The sequence below is a fragment of the Cryptomeria japonica genome, chromosome 3, assembly GCF_030272615.1.
Source record: "Cryptomeria japonica chromosome 3, Sugi_1.0, whole genome shotgun sequence".
Taxonomy (NCBI): Eukaryota; Viridiplantae; Streptophyta; class Pinopsida; order Cupressales; family Cupressaceae; genus Cryptomeria; species Cryptomeria japonica.
Genome location: NC_081407.1, coordinates 671,387,366 through 671,397,537, shown reverse-complemented (window position 1 = coordinate 671,397,537; position 10,172 = coordinate 671,387,366).

Here is a 10,172-nt window from a genome sequence, read left to right as displayed (position 1 = left end):
AAGGTTAATGCAACTTCCTTTCTTTGTTTTGTTTGCTTCTTTACTCTGTCTCTGGCCTGCAAAAAGTGTTAATGGTAAGGCAAAAATAAATACATACAATCTCTTCAAAGATCTTTTAATTTGTACACTTGAAAGATGCCACAAGGCATGTCAGCATTATGAGACTATGACAGAAAATACACCTTTCTAGGATCCTTATTTAGGTCCTTTACAACCAAAGTGTGTATCTTTCCTTCTTAACATTGAAGAAATTTACAAATACATTCCATGATGCATAAACAAAGGAATCCATCATTCCATGTTGTCCTTGAGGGAGGTTGGCACTGAGGTTTTAACAGTGAAACAGTGACACACTGTCTTTCAGTCTGTTTACACCTTTTCTTCTTGCATCCAACCAAGTCATGAGAGATACAAGGATGGTAAAGTGCAGCAATAACTCTTGACAACTTAAGTCTACTTCAAAATTTCAAAGTACAGTGCTATGAACAGCTAAGTACCATTCAAACAAATCTAAGAATACCCAAGCCAAGTTGCTCACTCCACATACTTGCCATCAGTTTACAAACACCTGTGCATTGTTAGAAAAGGAAAATGGATGTATGGTATAGTATGTATAGATCCAAAAAATTCCCTCAAAGCCATGGATGAAGAGACTTTGAAGAAATTAGTTGGACCATGAATGGTCTTCCATTGGAACCACAAAACAATGCCTTTCTCAAGAGCACTTCAAACAAAACTTGTTCCAAACCCCAAGAAAAGATCAGAGATCACTACTAAAACATCAAAGGAGATCACATCAATCAAAAACAGGTTCAGTACGGACTCATGGAGCCATGGTACGGATTGTACTCTAAAAAGTGCAGAAAACTAGTTAAAAACTCACAGAAAACAAGAGCAAAACAAGTATTTTTCTTAATTTTCCAAAATGAACAACCCATACAATGATTGGAACATGGTTTTTATACATGTTCCAACTTATTGAAGCCCTTTTATGGACAAGTACAGGCTGGAACTAACCAAAACCACCAAAAACCACTTTTTGACAACTTTTGACAACTTTTTGACAACTTTTTGTTGCTCAAAAATTGCATTTTGACTTCCGGTGACTTGGCACTCAAACCAATGACTCAACATCATTTAGAAACACTAAATAAATTTCCTCCAATTCATTTCAAGGCTTTACAACATCAAAAAATTCAAAAATGCTCATTTGGACCCAAAATTGACAATTTTTAGCCTACCGAGCAAAAAACCAAAAAAATCTTGGAAACTCACAAAATGAGTTCCAAACCTTATTACACCACAAAAGAAACCTATTAAACCTACTAGAAGAATAAAATAAACACACATGATTAATTTTCAATAAAATGTTATACTTGCTAGGATTTGAGCATTCAGGTGCTCAGGTGCTCCTGCACCAGGTTCCCACCATGGTTTTTTCCTTAACCAGGTTTTCCACATCAAAATCTTAGTGTTGTGTGCTGTGCTATAAATTTTCTTATTCCTATTTTTGTTGTAGTGTATCATATTTTTATTTGTGGTTAAGTTTGTAGATCCCGTGAAAACTGATTCACCCTCCTCTCAGTTTTTCTTCATTGTTATTGCCAACAATTGGTATCAGAGCTAGATCCTTCAAATGAAGCTTAATTGCTTGAGGAGATCCAGGATGACAATTGGAGGTGTTATCTTTAAGAAAGTGAGTCTGACATTTGATGGAAGTAAGTATGCTATATGGAAGAATCAGATGGAGGTGCACTTGAGATGTCTTGGAGAATATTACTGGAAGATTACAAAGAATGTCTATTTTGTTCCTCAGAATGGACCGGTTACTACTAATGAGATAAAGGAAACTCAAAATAACATTAGGGCTAAGGAAGCATTGTTGAGCACCCTAACTGATTCAAAGATGACTAATGTAATGGGGATTCAGATTGCACATGATATTTGGGAGAATCTTGAGACCCCGTATGAAGGAGATAAACTAGTCAAAGTTGCTAAGTTGCAGAGTTTGAAAGGGAAGTATGAGATGTTGAAAATGAGAGAAGATGAGAACATAAACTCATTTATGGTGAAGGTGAATGAACTTGTCCTAGGTATCAGATGTGCCGGTGGAACCCTTGAAGAATATGAAATTGTTACTAAGGTGCTGAGATCATTGGCTCCTGCTTGCAAACATAAGGTAGTTGCAATTGATAAGATCTGAAGTGTGACTATAGTAAGAAGAGATATGTTGGTTGGAAAGATTGTTGCATTTGAATTGAGAGAATTTGGTGAATTGCATGGAAAGTCTAAGATAAAATTTAGAGCATCTGTATCCGGAAAGAAGAAGTATGATCCCGATGAATGCATAATGTCCAAATATGAAAGAGAGAGAAGATAGATGGAAGAAAATGAAAGATAATTGGTGTAAAGCGGAAAAATCGCGATCGAACCCTAGTTGCTCTCCCCTCTTCCAACTCCAAGGAGAGAGAAGGGAGGTTCGCTAGGATTCGATGGTTTTCACTTACGGGGGAGACTTTACATTCAAAAGAGGGGTTGAAACCCACAAGATCCAATCCCACGCAATGCAAGATTGGATGCTAAATGAGTTTCAAGGGTTAAGATAGCAAGGCTACCCTCTTTTGTAAAGAATGTGCATAGGAGAATTAAGCTAGGAATGCATAGAAAGTGACAAAGATTCACTTATAAACTGAGATAGGAATATAGTATGAAGCTACGGACCTGGAATTAGCAGTAAAATGTCGATACGGCGCTGTCCTACAAATTTGAGCAAAAGTTGTCGGGACGATGGCGCCCGGCGCCACGGTCCTCCGAAAAATCCGCGAAACGAAGGGGGATCTGTTCGTCTCTGCACAAGGATTCCAGATCTTCAATCTCAGTCGCGTACCTGCAACCTACACACAGAAAAGCGAAGACGATTGGGGGGTTAGGGATTAGGGGTTTGCCTTTAGGTCAAACCCCGGTTTTGGAATTAACCAAGAAATGAGCAAGAGTTGTAAATGTAAGTGACTGTAAAACAAGTACTAATACCTTGTTCTAAGGATGTTTGTATCCTTATGTGCGAAGGTTTAGATGTTGTATGTTGTATGTTGTAGCATGTAGTATGTGATCTCCTCTTCAATGGTTGAATCCTTGTCTTGAATGCAACACTTAGCCTTGAATGGAGACTTGAAATGATCAATTGCTTAAAGGAATGCTTGAATGCTTGAATGCTTGAGTATAGTTTCCACGCTTTGTACACATCTCCTCTTCATCTATCAAATGAGAGAGAAAAATGTAGTTTATATACTTGTCATTTAGGGCTGATAGACTGATTTTCCCGACCTTAGGCCGACCAGGAAAGTTAATTTCCAAATTGCAAACAAAAAGACCCGAGACCCCTTAGGAGACCGGGCCCAAAATAGGACCCAGGGACCAGGGCGCTGGGCGCCCTGGTCCTGAGGGACTAGGGTGCTGGGCGCTCTGGTCCCACCTCCCGGGACATCAGGGTGCAAGGAGGTTCAGGCCAGGGTACTTGAAAAATGCAGTTTTTGGTGTCGTGAGCAAGTTTCGGGGTCTCCATTCAGGTTGCATGTTGCGTCGCCATCGTGAAGACCGAAATGCAATCGAAATTGCAAGTGTCGCAATTTTAGGACACTACATTTAGCCCCCACTTTAGCGGGAGTATGTATTCTCATACTTCTGGTAAAGTACAAGGAAACAATATTGAAAGACTTTCACCACGTCAAGGAGGCAAGACACACCAAGCCCCCAGTGGACTAAGGATCTTACGACTTCGATTGACAAAGTAAAAGGGAAGATCATGAGGGAGAACCATGACTGTCAGTAGTAAGGTTCCCTCACTATGAGTCATGCAAGAAAGATATCAAGAATTTTCAAGGCAAAGCTAAATTTATCAAGAAATTTTATATGAACGGGATGTATGCCCCCCTACGTTAAAGCGATCGCACACGCCTCACCAGGGGTGATTGCTTTAAGGTAGTGATACATATAAGAAATGTGAAAGGAAAGGAGCACGTTACCACAAGGATTTAGCCCCCAAGTGTGAGATAAGCCCAAGGATAATAGACACAAAACACAAAGCACAAGGTGACTTCTCTTTCCTCAGGGTCAGTATGCTGTATGATAATTCATGTATATCATATGTATGTATCCATAATTGTTCTTCATTCCCCAATCAAGGAAGGTCACCTAGAAGAAGGGAACACATGTGTCTTTTGAGTCAACATGAGAGAGACCAAAAGAGGTCGCAATGCTTTGCATCATCCTCAAGTAGACAACACCAAGGACAACAAATAGAAGAATGAGAATAACATATAGAAGAAGTAACAAAAGATAGGGGGAGAGAATCTGCTATGCTAATGAAACTAGTCTAGCACGTCATCTACCCCCCAATCTTGCTGATCAATGTTTCGGGAAGGTAGGGAACACGCTAGAGGAGGAACATCCAACATAGCAGATGGAGCTATCACAAGATCCAAACAAGGGCTATGTTCATATCCCAAGCTGCGGTGTTCTTGTCTAGGAGCTAGGATAAGTGCTTTAGAAAATTCATTAGATAAATGGTTATCAACATCAACAAGTTCATATTCACTATCAGAAGCAAGAGAAGTAATATTTTCATCATGAATAACATTTTCATCTATATCATCATCAAGATTTATAAAAATAGGATCTTTAACTCGCACAGGATCAAGACCATCATGCATCTTATGTTTAGGAGATTTAGGCTCAATGTCCGGCTGAGGAGAAAATGGAATAATGCTCGTTGAAGGTGTTTTTGGAGATTTCAAAGTTTGAGCTCTAAGACGATGCTTTCGTCGGCGTTCACGTGCAGAACGATTTCATCTAGTCTTAGTAGGAAGTGAAGAAGATTGAGGAGGAGGAATGTTCTCATCCCTATCACTTGGGTGTTTAGGTTGTGGTCTCTTAGGCTGGATAATAGGAGAAGAAGAAGGTCTCTTCTCTCTATAAAAAGAAGGAGGAGGGACTGCTCCATATAAGGGAGGAATATTCGGTTTAGGAAGGAGACCAAGTCCATCATGACGAGGAGGTATAGGTCTACTTTTAGGAAATTTATTAATCGTAGGCATAGTCACATCCATAGGAATGGGTTGGGAATCTTCTTGAGGAAAGACATTAGTTTTATCTTTCAAAGGAAGAACTTCCTTCTCAAGAATGATAGGAATGTCGAGTTTGGGTGTTCTAGGTTCACTTAGAGATAAGATCATATCTTTCTTCCACTTTTGATAAGATTTGAAAAGATGATCACTTCGCGGAGGAAGAGATTGGAATTGTTTAGGCCAAAAGTAATCAATAGGAACGCTAGAAGTTCTTTCAGCTGGTTTAAAGAGACTATGATTGATAGTAACAACTTCACCATTATGGGGAAATTTCAAACACTTGTGAATAGGAGAAGCAATAGCTTTCATGGAAGATAGCCAAGGATAGCCTAGCTTCACACGAAATTGTTCAGACGATGGAATAATAGCAAAGTCCACATCAAGGGATTTGTTATAGACCTCAATAGGCAATGTAATAGAACCAATTGCGGGAGAAGAAAATGCATCAAATAGTTTCACAGCCACATTTGTTTCATCATAGATCACTTGATTCAATTGCAAAGTAAAAAGAAACTCTTCAGTAATGACATTAACCATACACGAAGGATCAATAAGCACTCCATGGCAAGGTGTATTTTTGACTTTTGCAACTATATATAAAGGACCATCAGGTGCCCTGATAGTTTCACTAGAATCAAATGTGATGGAAGGTTCTTTAGGGATTTTCTATTGCTCCACAAAGTTAATCACATTCGGAGTCATGGACACAAGATCATCAGGTGAGACAGAGGAATCAGTAGTATCAATCGCATTAGAGGTATGAGAAGGCAATGGATCAGTGAAAATCTGAAGATTTTGGTTAGGAGGAGCTACAGATGTGTTGCCTTTATCATTCACACCAGAAATAGAGATAGTATTATTATCAATCAAATCTTGAATTTTCCCCTTTAAAGCAAAACATTTTTCAGTATCATGCCCAGGTTGACGATGAAATTGACAAAAAGATTTGTTATCAAAATAAGGTGAAGTAATCTTTGCAGGATCAATTTGCCTTATAGGAGGAAGTGTAAGCACATTTTGTTCCAATAACTTATTCATAATACTATGCAATGATTCATTCAAAGGAGTAAACTTTCTTTCTCTCTTGAAAAATTTAGAAATAGGAGGCACACCTGATGCTGCATTCACATTGTTGTTGATGATGTTTTCATTGAATTTGATGGAGTCTCTGTTTGGTTTAAACTTCCCAAATGGTTGTTGACTGCTATCACCCTTATCACTCGGAGCCATAGGATGTGATTGTTCCATTTGACTCACAGTCAGTTGATAATTGTGAAGAGTGGCACACAACTATTGGAAAGAAGTAAACTCAGAAAACAGAAGTTTGTCTCGAATATCTTTTTGTAAATTAGAAATAAAGATTCTTTGAATATCATTGTCAGGCACTGGAAAAGAAATTTGAGCATACAAATGCTTATATCTACCAATGAAATCAGTCACTTTTTCTTTAACACCTTGTTTACAATGCATTCAATCAATCAAAGTAACTTTAGGACTTATATTGTTTTGAAATTGTTGAATGAAAGCATTTGCAAGTTGTTCGAAAGAAGTAATAGAATAGGAAGGCAACGAGCAATACCATTGTAGGGCTTTGTCTCTTAATGTTCTAGTGAATAGTTTTGCAAGCAACCTTTGGTCATAAGCAAAATCAGTACAAATTGTTTGAAAAGTCTTAACATGTGTTAGAGGATCTCCTTTACCATTATAAAGCTCCAAATGCGGGATTTCAACATGTTTAGAAGGGATAGCTCGAACAATGTCAAGAGAAAGTGGGCTCGCAACATCAAATGTGGGCACACTAAACTTAGATTGATTCATAGAGGCAATTTGTTGCTGTAAAGAAGAGACAGTTTGTGCAAGATTGTTAATGGTCGCTTCAGTCGAAGGGTTCATATTAGATGTGTTAGATTGAGATGGAGGTGTTATGTTATTGAAAGAAGGTAAAGAGTAAGGTGGTGGGACCCTATGATAATTAGTCATAGGAGATGATTGGACAGGAGGAACACTACAAGGAGGAATGGAATGATTAAATGAATTGCCTCCTTGCGTCATGTTCATTTGCGGAGATGTAATAGGAACACTCATTGAAGGAATGAATGAAGAAGTCGGATTGAATGAAGGAAGAGGGTTAATTGAAAAGGAAGGATTTCCCCCATGACTAGTGATCACAGGAGGAATGTCTTGTGTAGAAGTAGCCATTATGTTTGATGTAAAGGTAGGTATGCTAGCAATAGAAGTCATCAAAGGAATAGAATGATTGACTTGAGTAGGAGGTTGTGTATAACCTAAAGTTTCGGCACAACTCTTCATAGGCATCACGTTCGAATTCACAATGTGTGAAATACCACGCAAAATATCAATTCCATTCTTATCACTTTGAAGCATACGTTTTAGACCCTCAATTAAAGGAAGAGCTTGACTATCAGGGTATTCTTGAGACATCCATTGTCGAAAATCGTCAAATTGGTTATCCAATTTCGAAAGTTGTTCTTCAGAAACCTCATGGAGAGCTTCTTCATCATTAGGAGGATTAGAGGAATTACCCATGTCCTCGTTAAAAAGGCTATTCAAATTAGGTTCCATCTCCTCGGTAGTTAAACCTCGGAAAGACTTAATTCTACGGCTTCGTCTAACGGGAATAGTGTAAGTAGGGCTTATTGTTGTAAAACTCATGCACTAGAGAAGGAGAGAAAATTTTGATTTTAGAGGTAGCAATTTTCAATAAAATCAGCCAAAATTCTGGATTTTAGCAGAAAAATACAGTAAGATCTCGCTCCCGAAATTTCGGAAAAAATGTCGGGGACGATGGCGCTCCGTGCCACGGTCCTCGCAACTTTTTTCCAAATTTTCAGGGATGAAAGATATTGTGATTTTATTGCGGAATCCAAAATTACAGCCGATTTGGAAGTGTTTTGATTAGTGAAATTGTCGGACAAAGGTTGAATCAAGAGGGTTTCAAAAATTAGGGTTTTGACACTTAACCACTTAATTTTCAAAATTAATGCACAAATATGAATTGATAATTTGTAATAGAAGGGCAGATCTGAAACAAGCATCAACAATTAAACATTTCACAAGTTTAATTACTAAAAAGAAATTTTAGGGTTTTTATGCAATCACCTCTAAAATTTTGCAAAAGATCAAACATGGAAATGTAATCAATTTTTTCAGATCTAAGCACGAAAAATCAGAAAGGATGTTCACGTCGGGTTCACCAAAATGTAAAGCGGAAAAATCGCGATCGAACCCTAGTTGCTCTCCCCTCTTCCAACTCCAAGGAGAGAGAAGGGAGGTTCGCTAGGATTCGATGGTTTTCACTTAGGGGGGAGACTTTACATTCAAAAGAGGGGTTGAAACCCACAAGATCCAATCCCACACAATGCAAGATTGGATGCTAAATGAGTTTCAAGGGTTAAGACAGCAAGGCTACCCTCTTTTGTAAAGAATGTGCATAGGAGAATTAAGCTAGGAATGCATAGAAAGTGACAAAGATTCGCTTATAAACTAAGATAGGAATACAGTATGAAGCTGCGGACCTGGAATTAGCAGTAAAATGTCGATGCGGCGCTGTCCTACAAATTTGAGCAAAAGTTGTTGGGACGATGGCGCCCGGCGCCACGATCCTCCAGAAAATCCGCGAAACGAAGGGGGATCTGTTCGTCTCTGCACAAGGATTCCAGATCTTCAATCTCAGCCGCGTACCTGCAACCTACACACAGAAAAGCGAAGACGATTGGGGGGTTAGGGATTAGGGGTTTGCCTTTAGGTCAAACCCCGGTTTTGGAATTAACCAAGAAATGAGCAAGAGCTGTAAATGTAAGTGACTGTAAAACAAGTACTAATACCTTGTTCTAAGGATGTTTGTATCCTTATGTGCGAAGGTTTAGATGTTGTATGTTGTATGTTGTAGCATGTAGTATGTGATCTCCTCTTCAATGGTTGAATCCTTGTCTTGAATGCAACACTTAGCCTTGAATGGAGACTTGAAATGATCAATTGCTTAAAGGAATGCTTGAATGCTTGAATGCTTGAGTATAGTTTCCACGCTTTGTACACATCTCCTCTTCATCTATCAAATGAGAGAGAAAAATGTAGTTTATATACTTGTCATTTAGGGCTGATAGACTGATTTTCCCGACCTTAGGCCGACCAGGAAAGTTAATTTCCAAATTGCAAACAAAAAGACCCGAGACCCCTTAGGAGACCGGGCCCAAAATAGGACCCAGGGACCAGGGCACTGGGCGCCATGGTCCTGGGGACCAGGGCGCTGGGCGCTCTGGTCCCACCTCCCGGGACATCAGGGTGCAAGGAGGTTCAGGCCAGGGTACTTGAAAAATGCAGTTTTTGGTGTCGTGAGCAAGTTTCGGGGTCTCCATTCAGGTTGCGTGTTGCGTCGCCATCGTGAAGACCGAAATGCAGTCGAAATTGCAAGTGTCACAATTTTAGGACGCTACAATTGGATGAGCTTCAAGCATTGATTTCTCGAATATTGCCTAAGGGAGCTAGTAGGTATGATGGAAAATTGCCTCTAAAATGTGTTTCTTGCAATAAGATAAGACATTTTGCTTCTAGATGCCAAAAGAGAATGTCTAAATATGATAGGCATGATAAATTTGATAAGAATGATAGGAATGATATATATGAGAAGTATGATAAGCCTTACAAGCCTAACCGAAAGTATAAGCATCAGAAGAACTATTGTTATGTTGCTCATGAACGTGTTACAGATGAAGAATCAGAAGGAGATGAAGCTATGTTTATTGCCATTAAAGAAGATGGACCATTAGCTGCTAAAGTTGATCAAAAAGATGAATGGGTTGTTGACAGCGGTTGTTCACATCATATGACCAATGATAAAAGAAAATTTGTAAGTATGGAAAGATATGATGGTGGAATAATAAGATTTGGAGACGACAAAGCTTGTGTGATCCATGGTAGAGGTTATGTTTCCTTTGATGGTAAGCATAATACAAATGATGTCTTGTATGTTGAAGATTTGAAGCGAAATCTTTTAAGTGTTGGACAGATGATTGACAAGGGTTCTGATTT